The sequence below is a fragment of the Primulina tabacum genome, chromosome 10 (genome assembly GCF_025594145.1).
Source record: "Primulina tabacum isolate GXHZ01 chromosome 10, ASM2559414v2, whole genome shotgun sequence".
Classification (NCBI taxonomy): Eukaryota; Viridiplantae; Streptophyta; class Magnoliopsida; order Lamiales; family Gesneriaceae; genus Primulina; species Primulina tabacum.
This window is the reverse complement of record NC_134559.1, coordinates 27,836,551-27,851,515: the sequence shown is the minus strand read 5'-3', so window position 1 is coordinate 27,851,515 and position 14,965 is coordinate 27,836,551.

Sequence of the window (14,965 nt, the reverse complement as noted above, 5' to 3'; positions counted from 1 at the left end):
ATCCTTGATTTTTAAAAAACATTTGTCTCAATTTGGTTCATCTGCGCTCGATAATTTTGGTTTCCGAGTTAGCTACAATATAATCGATTTCAACTGAACTTAGTTTATCTAATTCTAGTTATTGTAAAGAATTATTAAATGATTATATTGCAAAATCTGATCAATGTGTGATATTCCGAATCAGTCTTTCTAATTTTGAATGTTTATTCATTTATTTCTTTTAAAAGATTTTACGATCGTTGTATGGACCCATTCGAAAACACGAATATTTACTTTTATAAAAAATTAAAAAAGTGTTCGATAATTATTATAATAAATTAAAAATAAGTAGTTTAGTTGCACAAATTAATTTGTAAATATCTACTTCACTGAGGTATGGGATTCTACCACATAAATGAACCAATAGGCTTGTTAAGTTATTCTAAGCTCAATTAGATAAAAGTTCGTTTGAACTCATTTAGTAATTCTTATTAAGATAAACGAACCAAACTCAAACTTTACAATATTTAGTACGTTAGCTCATGAAAAAATTGGTCAGGAGGCTCGTGAATCAGCTGTTGGATAAAAAATAATAATAGTTTTGATATTTAATTTATAAATTTTACATTTTTATTCATGAAAAATAAATAAAAATCTATTAAATATATTTATCAGAATAAAATTAAATTTTTAATAAAAATATTATAATTTTCTTTAAATATAAAATTTGTTTTTGATTAATTTAATTCATATTTAAATTTATATTAATTAATCTTATTTGGTTGGATAAAAGTTCGAATAAACCAATGAGTCATTAATATATTCGTTAAATAAAACTCGATCTCGACTCGATTATAAACTATTCAAACTTAAACATTCAAAAGTTCGACACGATTTGATTACATCCCTATATTATGGGTGTCTTTTTTTTTTAGCATTTCATGTACACCAATAGATATTCGCATAAACATCTTGTTGAATATATTAAATACTTCCACGATATTCATATGAATATCTTACGATGCTCCTAAGATGCCCACAACAGATGTCTAAGAATATAAAAATTACTACTCCAACATCTTAAAATGTAAAGTTGAATTTACGGTTATAGTTGTGATTCTATATGTGGGGACCCGGACGCTAATCATGTTCTTAATCATCATTAGGACAATTTAATCAATTATAATAAATAGGATCTAAATTTTTTTTTTAAATTGCGGAACGTAATGGAATACATGCAAATATACATATCAATATATTAAAAGTACAAGTCTGGTACTATATACAATCATTCGAGCTAAGGTTTAATAACTACATATCAAGTATTCCAAACCCTATCTCAGATCAAAGTCCGTAGTCTCCACTCTAATCACGATCTCTCTTCATCTCCTCGACCCTGAACCTGTCCCACCTGTTGTCATGCACACATACAAACACGACAACAGCCGGATAACTCCGGTGAGAAATAAATCCCAGTATAAATCAACGAAACATGCAGTTATATCAACAATGTAAAAGCATGTAAAACATGTAACAAATATTAGTAACATGTAACAAAATCAGAAATATAATCAATATAAAATCGCCAATCAGACTCGTGACTCCACGTTTCAGACTAGACTCAATCCTAGTCTAGGGATCCCGGTTTCCAGACGTTGGCATTCCATATCGATCACCAGTAATAGAAGAAACTCCAATTCTATCAACATCGATATGGTATCGATCACCAGTAATAGAAGAAACTCCAATTCTATCCACATCGATATAACCAAACATCCAGTGTCTTGACCTAACCGTCACAGACTTTGGCGTTTTCACGAATTTCCTATCTTGTGACATCGTGCAATGTGCCCGTGGCGATCCCACCACTATCAGGCACTTCTGTCACAAGATCACTCGTCTAATACATGCTTCCTATAAATCAATAGAACAAGCATATCAAATCAAATCAATAAATACAATCATAATAATAAGTATGTGATTTAGGGAAACTCAAGTATATCCTACTTGAGTCGATCTCCCAATACCACATTGACTTATACCTTTCTTTCGTAGTCTCGGTCTGACGAACTGGAAGATCTGAATTCAAGACTGTCTCTATCAATCTGAAATGACATATCGAGAATCATAATATCAACATTCCATTCTCAATTCAACATTGAATCTGATCAATCTGAATTTAATTCAAAATCAACAGAATAACGGAACAATATGAATATTCCCGTCAATACAACCTCAACAGATATTAATTACAAATCATAACCCATATCCAATATAGTCTGTAATCAATTCATAGTTAAAATCCATCCAATTTCATTCGATATAATCAGAAATTCATAACAATTCCATAATCAATCTGTTCTTCGATCCGACTTCGATTATGCAATGTCTAGTATTCCCAGAACACATCATAATGATCAAATAATAATTCTCCCAATACATAAATTTCAAACCATATCAGAAAGTAATGAAACTTACGTTCTTGTGTAGTAGGTGACGAGAGGATCTCAGAAATATGTTCGGAGTAAAATTCTGATAACCGGATCTTGTAGAATCAAAAATCTAACACAATATGAAGCTTTAGGATTTCTCTGAACTTTCGTTCGTTTTCTTGGCTGGAATGAAGATTGTTACATATTATATACATCCAACAAGCATGGCAAGGACAAGTGTCCACTCAAATCCAATATTGACTTTAGCCCCTGAATTCTTCACTATTTGCAATTCAGCCCTCAATAACTCTTTTTAATTCAATTTCAATCCTATGGAATTGTAAAACCATGGAATATGACTCAACATTCCAAAATTCATAATTTTAATAATCTCAGATTAAAATAATAACATCTCGGGCATTACAATTCTCCCTCTCTGAGACACGATTTCGTCCTCGAAATCTCAAGCAATCATATCACAGGCAATCAAACCAGAAATAATAGAAACTAAAATAGTAAACTCACATTAGTGGAATAACTCTGGGAATTCATGTCTCATATCTGATTCAGTCTCCCAAGTAGCTTCTTCAATGCCATGACGAGTCCACTGGACTTTCACAAGTGGGATGGTCTTTGTTCTGAGTTGCTTTTCTTTACGATCAATAATATGAACCGGTTTCTCAATATAACTCAGAGACTCATCAAGCTCAGCCTCGTCTGGCTGGATAATATGGGAATTATCGGGGAGATATTTCCGTAACATAGATACATGAAAGACATCATGTATTCCAGATAGAGAAGGCGGTAATGCAAGTCGATAGGCACGATCTCCTATCTTCTCGAGAATCTCATACGGCCCAATAAACCGTGGAGACAGCTTCCCTTTCTTGCCAAATATGACAATTCCTCTGAAAGGTGAAATCTTTAGGAATACTCGGTCTCCAACCTCAAATACCAACGGTCTTCGTCGAATATTGGCATAATTGGCCTGCCTGTCCAGAGCTGTCTTCATTCTCTTCTGAATCAGCTTTACCTTTTCTGTCATCTTTCTGATCATATCAGGTCCAATCTCAGGAACCTCAGAGATATCATCCCAATACAGAGGGGATCTGCACTTCTTTCCGTACAATGCTTCAAATGGAGCCATCTCAATATTTGTCTGATAGCTGTTGTTGTACGAAAATTCACAAAGTGGCAATGCATCTTGCCATCCAGTGCTAAAATCAAGCACTACAGCTCTCAGCATATCCTCCAATGTCTGGATCGTCCGCTCTGACTGTCCGTCAGTCTGTGGATGATATACGGTACTCCGATGCAACTTCGTACCTAGAGCCTGCTGTAAACTCTGCCAGAAGTGCGAAGTGAACCGAGGATCACGGTCTGATACAATCGACTTCGACACTCCGTGCAATCTGACCACCTCTCTAACATAAATCTCAGCCATCTGGTCATACCTGTATGTCATCTGGTACGGAATAAAACATGCTGATTTGGTCAATCTGTCAATCACGACCCAAATCGCATCACCACCTCGGGAGGATCTCGGTAACTGCGTCACAAAATCCATGGAAATGTGATCTCATTTCCATTCAGGAATCGATAAACTGTGCAGTAGACCTCCTGGTTTCTTTCTTTCAGCCTTTACCTGTTGGCAATTCAGACATTTTGACACAAATTCTGTGACATCAGATTTCATTTGCTTCCACCAAAACTGTGTCTTCAAGTCATTATACATCTTTCTGCCACCAGGATGGATACTGAATCGACTGCTGTGCGCTTCAGTCAATATCTGCTGTTTCAACTCTGAAACATTCTGTAACGTCCCAGATTCGACGACTGTCCTCACTGTATCAAGACGAGTCTTTCCAGCGTGCTTATATCCTCACTCACACGCACCCTGGGAAACTTCCCAGGAGGTCACCCATCCCAAAATTTCCCCAAGTCAAGCACGCTTAACTTTGGAGTTCTTATGTGATAAGCTACCGAAAAGAAATGTATCTTCGTGATATGAGTAGTACAAATCAAATTTTTTAAGCCTTCTTCAACTGTACAGTCTATTACATTGAACAGTCTCGGAATCCCCCTCATTCCGGTGTGAGATCAGTTCATTCATGTTCCCTCCACCTAGAAGCCTGCCAGGAGCCGCTCATTGTCCGTGCAACCTTATGGAACCGGCGATCACCTCCTGCCCTCTTCGGCCCCGGGCCTCACATGCCCACCAGCTTCCGCTTGGTTCGTCCCCGAACCACACCGTACTAAGAGAGGTCTTTTAAGCCTTCTTCAACTGTATAGTCCATTACATTGAACAGTCTCGGAATCCCTCTCACTCCGGTGTGAGATCAGTTCATTCATGTTCCCTCCACCTAGAAGCCTGCCAGGAGCCGCTCATTGTCCGTGCAACCTTATGGCACCGGCGATCACCCCCCGCCCTCTTCGGCCCCGGGCCTCACACATTCGGCACAACAAGACGATTATTCACATACAGTACATCCTCACGTACCTGAAACTCTGATTGATGACCTGATCTGACCATCTCAATCGATTTCTGAACTTTCTGATCAACTTTCTGAGCCGCTTTAATCTTCAAAATCAGCTCTGATTCAGCTTGTATAGCATAAAATCTCAACGGTCTACAATCTGTCTCAAATATCAATCCAGACAAACAGCAGTCTTCAATCAAATTCGAAACACCTATTGTCGATAAGGATAAAGCACATACCTTTCGACTCAATGCATCAGCTGCTGCATTGGACTTCCCCGGATAGTATTTGATTTCACAATCAAAGTCTTTCAGTAAATCCAGCCATCTTCGCTGTCTCATATTCAGTTCTGATTGTGAAAACAGATATTTCAAACTTTTGTGATCATAATAAATTTCAAATTTCTCACCGTAGAGGTAGTGTCGCCATATCTTCAAAGCAAATACAATGACTGCCAATTCAAGATCATGAATTGGGTAGCGAGTCTCGTGTGGCTTCAGCTGTCTCGAGGCATAAGCAATCACATGCCCTCGCTGCATCAACACACAACCCAAACTTCTGTGAGAAGCGTCACAATAAACAACAAATCCACCAGTACCTGAGGGGATAGTCAGTATCGGTGCACCGGTCAATCTTTTCTTCAATTCCAGAAAACTGGACTCACAGTCTTCTGACCACAAAAACAGAGCATTCTTCTGAGTTAACTGAGTAATCGGTTTGGCAATGCTCAAGAAATCTTTAATAAACCGACGGTAATATCCTGCCAAACCCATAAAACTGCGAATCTCTGGCACTGATGTCGGTCTCGGCCAAGAAATCACAGCCTCAACCTTGCTGGGATCAACTGATATATCATCTCCGGATATGATATGACCCAGAAATACTACCTGTCTCAACCAGAACTCACATTTTGACAATTTGGCATATAATTTCTCAGCCCTCAGAATTCTCAATACAGTCCTCAAATGTTCAGAATGCTCAATCATATTCTTGGAATAAATCAGAATATCATCGATGAATATGATAACAAAATCATCCAAATATTTCTGAAACACACGGTTCATTAGACCCATAAAAACAGCTGGAGTGTTTGTCAATCCAAACGGCATAACAATGAACTCATAATGTCCATACCTGGTTCTGAACGCTGTCTTCGAGATATCAGAATCTCTGACTCTCAGCTGATGATATCCAGATCTCAGATCGATCTTGGAATATACTGAAGAACCCTGCAACTGATCAAATAAATCATCTATACGAGGTAATGGATATTTGTTCTTTACTGTTGCTTTGTTCAGTTGCCGGTAATCGATACAGAGTCTCATTGAACCGTCTTTCTTTCGAACAAACAGTACTGGAGCACCCCAAGGAGACACACTCAGTCTGATATACCCCTTGGCCAGTAAATCCTCCAACTGTTCTTTCAATTCTTTCAACTCAATCGGTGCCATTCTGTACGGAGCCCTCGAAATCGGAACTGTATCTGGCATCAACTCAATGCTGAAGTCTATCTCTCGAATCGGAGGCAAACCAGGAATCTCATCTAGAAAGACATCAGCAAACTCACACACACCACTGGCAAATCCGCCAATGATGGACTCGATTTCAGTAAATCAACTGAATAGACAAGGAATCATTCCGCTCCTTTCTGTAACAATCGAGTCATAGACAATACAGATATCAAAGGAATTCTAGATCGAGAACCCTTACCATAGAATTTCCACTCATCAGCCATCTCAGGTCTGAATCTCACCATCTTGTGGAAACAATCGACAGTAGCTCTGTACTTGGTCAACATATCGATACCGATAATACAGTCAAAATCAGACAACCCAAGCACAATAAAGTCTAACTCAATTTCATGCCCATCATACTGTAGTATACAATGTTTAACAGATTTCACTGATATCAAACCTGTCCCCAACGGAGAAGAGACAGACACTACAGAAGACATTGACTCAATAGGCAAAGAATGCATCAAAGCAAATTGCTCAGATATAAATGTATGTGATGCACCAGTATCTATCAATACATATGCAGGATAACCAGAAATAAAACAGTTACCTGCAACAACATCGTCAGGTGCCTCCTGTGCCTGCTCCTCAGTCAAAGCGAACACTCTGGCCTGCTGTCTCGGAGGCTGGCTCACTGTCTGGCTTCCTCCTGGCCTCTGCTGTGACTGAGTAGACGGTGCTGGCTGGAAAGAATGAACAGCAGATGGTCGTCTCCCTGTCTGAGCCACTGATCCAGATGACTCTGCACCCTGTGATCTCTGAGAATCTCTCTGAGGACAAACTCGAGCAAAATGTCCCTGCTGCCTACAAATACGGCAACTGCCGAACACTCCTCGGCACTGCTCAGTGGAATGCTTCCCTCCACAAGTGCTGCAATAGGGTCCTGTATAACTCTGGCCCTGACCAGTCTGTCTCGAGCCACTAGAACTGGAAGAACTGCTGCCAGACTTCTTGAATTGCTTCCCTCTAGCTTTCAAGAAATCCTTCTTTCCGCCACTATTGCTGCCACTTGCAAACCGAGGAGGTGGTTGCTGTGGTCTCGGTGCTTGTGGCACAAACGAAGCTCCTCTCTGTCTTATCAGACCGGCTTCGTCTCCCTTGGCTCGGTTCAGGGTATCAGTAAAATTATTCGGTCGCCCTGTGTTCACCAATGTAAAAATCTCGGGATTCAAACCATTGATGAACTGATCCGCAATAGCTTCTTCATTCTCGGCCACATGTGGAGCAAATCGCAACAGAGTAGAAAATTTAGTCACATATTCCTCAATGTTTAGCTGGCCCTGTCTCAAGTTTGCAAACTCCGTTCCCTTATCCTTCCTGTACGACACTGGAAAGAATCTCTGATAGAATTCAGTTCTAAAGACATTCCAGGTGACAGTCGTACCTCGATGTTCCAAGGCCCGCTTTGTGGTAATCCACCAGTTCTTTGCCACATCATGCAACTGGTGCCCTATCAGTTTCACTCTCCTCTCATCAGTATAGTCCAAGGACTCAAACAACATCTCTATATCATCTAGCCAACTCTTGCATTCCACTGAATTCTCAGTACCCTTCAGAGTTGGTGGATGGAACGACTGAAACCTTTTCAATAATGTCTCCATAGGAGTAGCTGTAACGTCCATTAGAGGATTCGAAGTACTACCCTGTTCTGGTATTCTCCTCGGAGGCATATCTGATAATCAAAAGGGTTAGCAACCAAATACACAAATATGTTTCAGTCCTCCTCCGATCATCTTACTGCTGATCCAGAATCGGTGCTGATTCATTCTCAATAACACATGTTTTCAAATCAAGTCAGATAAACATGCATTATAAAGCAGTAAATCATGCTAGCAATCAAAAGCAGGAAAGAACACACATTCTACCCCGCTCCCTAGCTCCTATCTCAATCTAAAGGATCTATCGCTCTGATACCACCTGTTGTGGGGACCGGGACGCTAATCATGTTCTTAATCATCATTAGGACAATTTAATCAATTATAATAAACAGGGTCTAGATTTTTTTTTAAATTGCGTAACGTAATGGAATACATGCAAATATACATATCAGTATATTAAATGTACAAGTCTTGTACTATATACAATCATTCGAGCTAAGGTTTAACAACTACATATCAAGTATTCCAAACCATATCTCAGATCAAAGTCCGTAGTCTCCACTCTAATCACGATCTCTCTTCATCTCCTCGACCCTGAACCTGTCCTACCTGTTGTCATGCACACATACAAACACGACAACAGTCGGATAACTCCGGTGAGAAATAAATCCCAGTATAAATCAACGAAACATGCAGTTATATCAACAATGTAAAAGCATGTAACAAATATCAGTCACATGTAACAAAATCAGAAACATAATCAATATAAAATCGTCAATCAGACTTGTGACTCCACGTTTCAGACTAGACTCAATCCTAGTATAGGGATCCCGGTTTCCAGACGTTGGCATTCCATATCGATCACCAGTAATAGAAGAAACTCCAATTCTATCAACATCGATATGGTATCGATCACCAGTAATAGAAGAAACTCTAATTCTATCCACATCGATATAACCAAACATCCAGTGTCTTGACCTAACCGTCACATACTTTGGCGTTTTCACGAATTTCCTATCTTGTGACATCGTGCAATGTGCCCGTGGCGATCCCACCACTATCAGGCACTTCTGTCACAAGATCACTCGTCTAATACATGCTTCCTATAAATCAATAGAACAAGCATATCAAATCAAATCAATAAATACAATCATAATAATAAGTATGTGATTTAGGGAAACTCAAGTATATCCTACTTGAGTCGATCTCCCAATACCACATTGACTTATACCTTTCTTTCGTAGTCTCGGTCTGACGAACTGGAAGTTCTGAATTCAAGACTGTCTCTATCAATCTGCAATGACATATCGAGAATCATAATATCAACATTCCATTCTCAATTCAACATTGAATCTGATCAATCTAAATTTAATTCAAAATCAACAACATAACGGAACAATATGAATATTCCCGTCAATACAACCTCAACAGATATTAATTACAAATCATAACCCATATCCAATATAGTCTGTAATCAATTCATAGTTCAAATCCATCCAATTTCATTCGATATAATCAGAAATTCATAACAATTCCATAATCAATCTGTTCTTCGATCCGACTTCGATTATGCAATGTCTAGTATTCCCAGAACACATCATAATGATCAAATAATAATTCTCCCAATACATAAATTTCAAACCATATCAGAAAGTAATGAAACTTACGTTCTTGTGTAGTAGGTGAAGAGAGGATCTCAGAAATATGTTCGGAGTAAAATTCTGATAACCGGATCTTGTAGAATCAAAAATCTAACACAAGATGAAGCTTTAGGATTTCTCTGAACTTTCGTTCGTTTTCTTGGCTGGAATGAAGATTGTTACATATTATATACATCCAACAAGCATGGCAAGGACAAGTGTCCACTCAAATCCAATATTGACTTTAGCCCCTGAATTCTTCACTATTTGCAATTCAGCCCTCAATAACTCTTTTTAATTCAATTTCAATCATATGGAATTGTAAAACCATGGAATATGACTCAACATTCCAAAATTCATAATTTTAATAATCTCAGATTAAAATAATAACATCTCGGGCCTTACACTATATGGTTCCAATTATCATCCATTCCAAACAGTTCCGGTTCGATTTTTTTATTTTTAGAAAACTAAACCGAACCACTAATTCTAGTTTCAGAGGCGGTTCACAGTTCCAAGAGAACCGTAACCAGGTCTAGAGTATACCGTCTACTGATCCACCAGCTACTCAGCTACAAAATCTACTTCAGTAGGCATGATGTAAGAAACGGGAAAAAAGGGAGATTAAATTTCAAATTCGAGAACATGACAACACTCGCAAAAACCATTAAAACGATCTTATGCTGAGATGTAGAGACCTATAAATCCGTGTTTGAAAATTTGCGGAAAATTTAAAATTTTTCTTTTTAAATAATTAAAATTGCCTCATTCATAAATGAACTGATAAATAAAGTTTGATAATCAAAATTGCAGCGGAAGAAATTAACATTTTTGAATAACAGTAAAAGTTTATCCAACGACAAACAAAATATTTGAGCAATCAAATAAGAATAAATGCTGAACTGAGGTCCTCGGGTCCTACTACTGCCGACTCGAGCTGACTCATTAGTCCCCGCCCTCGATCCCGACATCATCAGCACCTACAACAATCAAGTCTAGTGAGTCTAAAGACTCAACATGCATATATCGTAAATAACAAGTAAATAAATAGTAACATTGCATGGAAGTGAAAATATCATGTCATGAGGCATATCGTAAAATGTCGTGTCATGATTAATTATAATATGTGCGTCACTGAACTTGGAAATCATAAATGAAAATGGTTGCTCCTCGGAGCCCTGTCATGAAATAACTTGTAATAATTTTCTGGTGAGATTATGGTCTACGCAAGTGGTCCCTGAACTGAACTGAACTGAGCTGACCGGTAACTAGCGACCAGACCGGTAACTGGCGATCGGGTTTAATAATGTACGTCTGATCAGACTACTGCCACAGTATACTGGGTGAAACAACTGAACTGACCGGTAACTGGCGACCGGGTTTAATAATATAGTAAAGTGACCACAAGCAATATCGCATAAATCTCAAAATGAATATTTTTGCACGTAATATAATTAATTAACATAATTAAATATCCTGCAATAATTTTACTGAATAGATTGGATCGCTCCCAGGCTCGTTGAAACCTACATATGCCATGAAAAATATGCAATAGCTTTTACTTGACCAAACTATGCAATTAAATCCGAAAACTGAGACAATTGCGCCTACGACTTCGTATTTAATCATGACTCCATGCCAACCCGAACCAACACCGAACCATCAAGTAGTCATGATTAAAATACACCTTAAATGATGAAATAATGCTCCTAAAGTGGTGAGGGTCAAAATCTAGGTGAATGGAGGCCAAAACATGAAACACTCTTTCGAGAGTCAATTTGGCACATCGCACCGTAAATCCTCATATGACCTCAAAAATGATCCGAATCACAAACGACCAAAAACATGACCTTCCTAACTTAATGAGGCACTGTCCAGTCCAAGGCCATAGGCTAAAAGCCAACCAAGAACTCGAACGAGCCACCGAACCATCGCATCACTTGCTGTCCACAAAATACAGCAACATTCTTGCGTTTCCTTACGTCGTTTTCGAGACTACCGGCCATTGGGGCTTGAACCACCGACCAGAGGCTCTTACCAACATTCCAAGGAATTATTTGAACCATGGATAAGGGCCCTAGGCCAGCCACAATTCGCATCACACCAACGACCATCCGAAAGTTCACCCGCGAGCACCTTTGCATGCGCGTGTGGTGTTGTGCTTCGTTTGCTGTCTCGTGTCGTTCCAGTGGCCATTTGATTGACCATGGCACTATTTAGACATCTAGGGGTATGGTATGAACCATGGCTAAGGGCCATAAGCCAACCAAGATTCACAACTTTCCACAAAAGTCGAACCATACTTGCTGTAAAAATAACAAGCCGAAATGGGGAAAGGGGCTGTTCTTGCGTTTTATTTAAAAACCGATTCACCATGGACCAAGCCTCCAAAAGGGTGACTTAGTCACGTCTTAGACATGCTAGGGAAGTGTTCTAACCATGGCTATAGGCCTTTTGGGCAGCCATGATCAGAAACTTTTCCCTTTGACAGCAAACTGAATTTTCGAAACTCAAATGGACACAAATGGGGAGTTGCTGTCATTTTCTCAACTTCCAGCGTTCATGGGGTGACATGAATGGACCAACATGGTCCTAATACATCCTATTACATGTCTAGATGTTTCCTTGGGAGCGTGGAATCGAACCAATACCTGAAACCATCAAAACAAATGAAACTGTGAAGCTTGAAATGGAGGGGCCGAAATCTGCATGTTTATTTTTCTGAAAATTCTTGGTGTGTTTCGGTTTTTGCCATGGAAATGATGATCATGTAATGAAAATAAATGATAATAGGACTTGATTGAAGAGTCAAGGAAGAACATATGCATGCCTAGTTTCGTTTGAAAGAAAAACGAAAGAATAAGACGATTCGGCGCGGAGGAGGTGGAGTGATCTTGCTTCCTTGTTTCTTACTCGATTCCCTCTTGTTTTAAGCTATGAAACCCACGGTTTTAAGGCTCTGAAAGTGCTCTCAGATTTCGGTGATAGGGAGGGGAAAATATTGGTAAGGTGAGTGAGGGAATGGTTGCAAATTTAATGGGAAAATGCAAGACCAAGTCTCCTATTTTGAAATTTGAATTTTGGTTGATAACAAATATTTGTTGGGGTGTTTTGTTGGAGGCTATGATTGAATCCCACATGTTTACAAGGCTAGGATGTTGCTCATTAATTAATTAATTAAGGGTGGTTAATAATTAAAAAGGTTATCATGCTAGAATATCAAAGAATGGGTCAAAGGTTAGTTGGCAAAGAGATGATGTCTCACTGGGGGGGGTAGCCGAAATTATCAAATAAGTGGAAGGGGATATATTGTTCAATTAGTAAATTTTAATCCTTTTAATGCCTTACATATCCTTTAAGTAATTTAGTGAACTAACCCCTTAATTATGGAACTTAAATGAATTTATTTTCTACTCACCTCAAGTTGCTTAAATAAATCCTTAAACCTCCTTTAACTTAAATTAACTTACTTGCTAGCTTAAATAAATTCTGGAAATATTTTCTGAATCTTAAATTTTATCTCTAAACTCCAACTCCAGTCCGGCCTCACTGAATTAACTGAAATGATAAAAAAAATTAAACTACTACGGAAAATAATTAAATTAAACAAAAGCATTTAAATACTCATGCAATAAAATCATTTTAATTTAAATACTAGAATTATGCATGGCTTATACGTAGTCTAAGTTACGGGTTCTACAACTCTCCCCCCCTAAAAGAAATTTCGTCCTCGAAATTAAAACTTACCGAATAACTCGGGGTATCGACTCCTCATTTCCAGCTCAGACTCCCATGTAGCTTCCTCCTCTGAATGGTTGAGCCATTTGACTTTCACTCGCTTCACCAGCTTGTTCCGAAGCTTCATCTCCTGCCGGTCTAAGATCTGCACTGGTCTCTCCTGATAAGATAGGTTCGGAGTAAGCTGCAACGGCTCAAAGTTCAAGACATGCGAAGGATTTGCCATATACTTCCTCAGCATAGAGACGTGGAACACATTGTGTACTCTAGCCAGATTCGGCGGAAGAGCCACACGATAAGCTAACGTCCCAACTTTGTCGAGGATCTCAAATGGTCCAATGAATCTCGGACTGAGCTTCCCTTTCTTCCCAAATCTCATGACACCCTTCATAGGTGCCACCTTCACAAAGACATAGTCGCCGACAACAAACTCTAGGTCTCTCCTCCTCTGATCTGCATAACTCTTCTGTCGACTCTGAGCAGTCCTCATCCAATCACGGATCTTGACTACTACATCGGCAGCCTGCTGAATAATCTCTGGACCCAACTCTGCTCTCTCCTACTTCGTCCCAGTGAACAGGAGATCTACACTTAAGGCCATATAGTGCTTCATACGGAGCCATACCAATAGAAGACTGGAAGCTGTTGTTAGTAGGTGAACTCTACTAATGGCAAGTTCGACTCCCAACTCCCAGAGAAATCCATCACACAAGCACGGAGAAGATCCTCCAAGATCTGAATAACTCGCTCTGACTGCCCATCTGTCTGCGGATGGAAAGCTGTGCTAAACAGCAACTTCGTCCCCATAGTCGAATGCAAACTCTTCCAAAACGAGGAAGTAAAACTGGGATCTCTGTCAGATACGATAGAAACTGGAATACCATGGCGTCGGACTATCTCCCGGATGTACAACTCTGCATACTGAACCATGGTGAAAGTCGTCTTAATAGGCAAGAAGTGCACTGATTTGGTAAGACGATCTACAATCACCTAAATAGCATTCGATCCTCTGACTGATTTCGGCAAACCGGTCACAAAGTCCATGGTAACATTTTCCCACTTCCACTCGGGAATAGGAAGAGGCTTGAGCAAACCTGCTGGTCTCTGATGCTCGGCCTTCACTAACTGACAAGTTAGACACTCGGATACAAATCGTCTGATGTCCTTCTTCATACCAGGCCACCAATACAATAGCTGCAGATCTTTGTACATCTTCGTACTCCCTGGATGAATAGAGTACGGCGACATATGGGCTTCTGATAAGATATCTGCTCGGATAGAGTCACTGCTAGGGACCCATATCCTGTCTCGGTATCTCGCAATACCATCGCTGACTGAATACAAGACACTGCCCTTGGCCTCATCTCTCTGCTTCCACTTGGCCAACTGCTCATCTGCTGACTGACCACTGCGAATGCGGTCCAAAAGGAAAGACTGAATGGTCAAGGTAGATAGACGGGGAACTCTCCCTTGAGGATATGACTCTTGATCAAATCTCTGTATCTCAAGCTGAAGAGGTCTCTGAATCGTCAAATGAGCCATCACTGTGACTTTCCTGCTCAATGCATCCGCAACTACATTAGC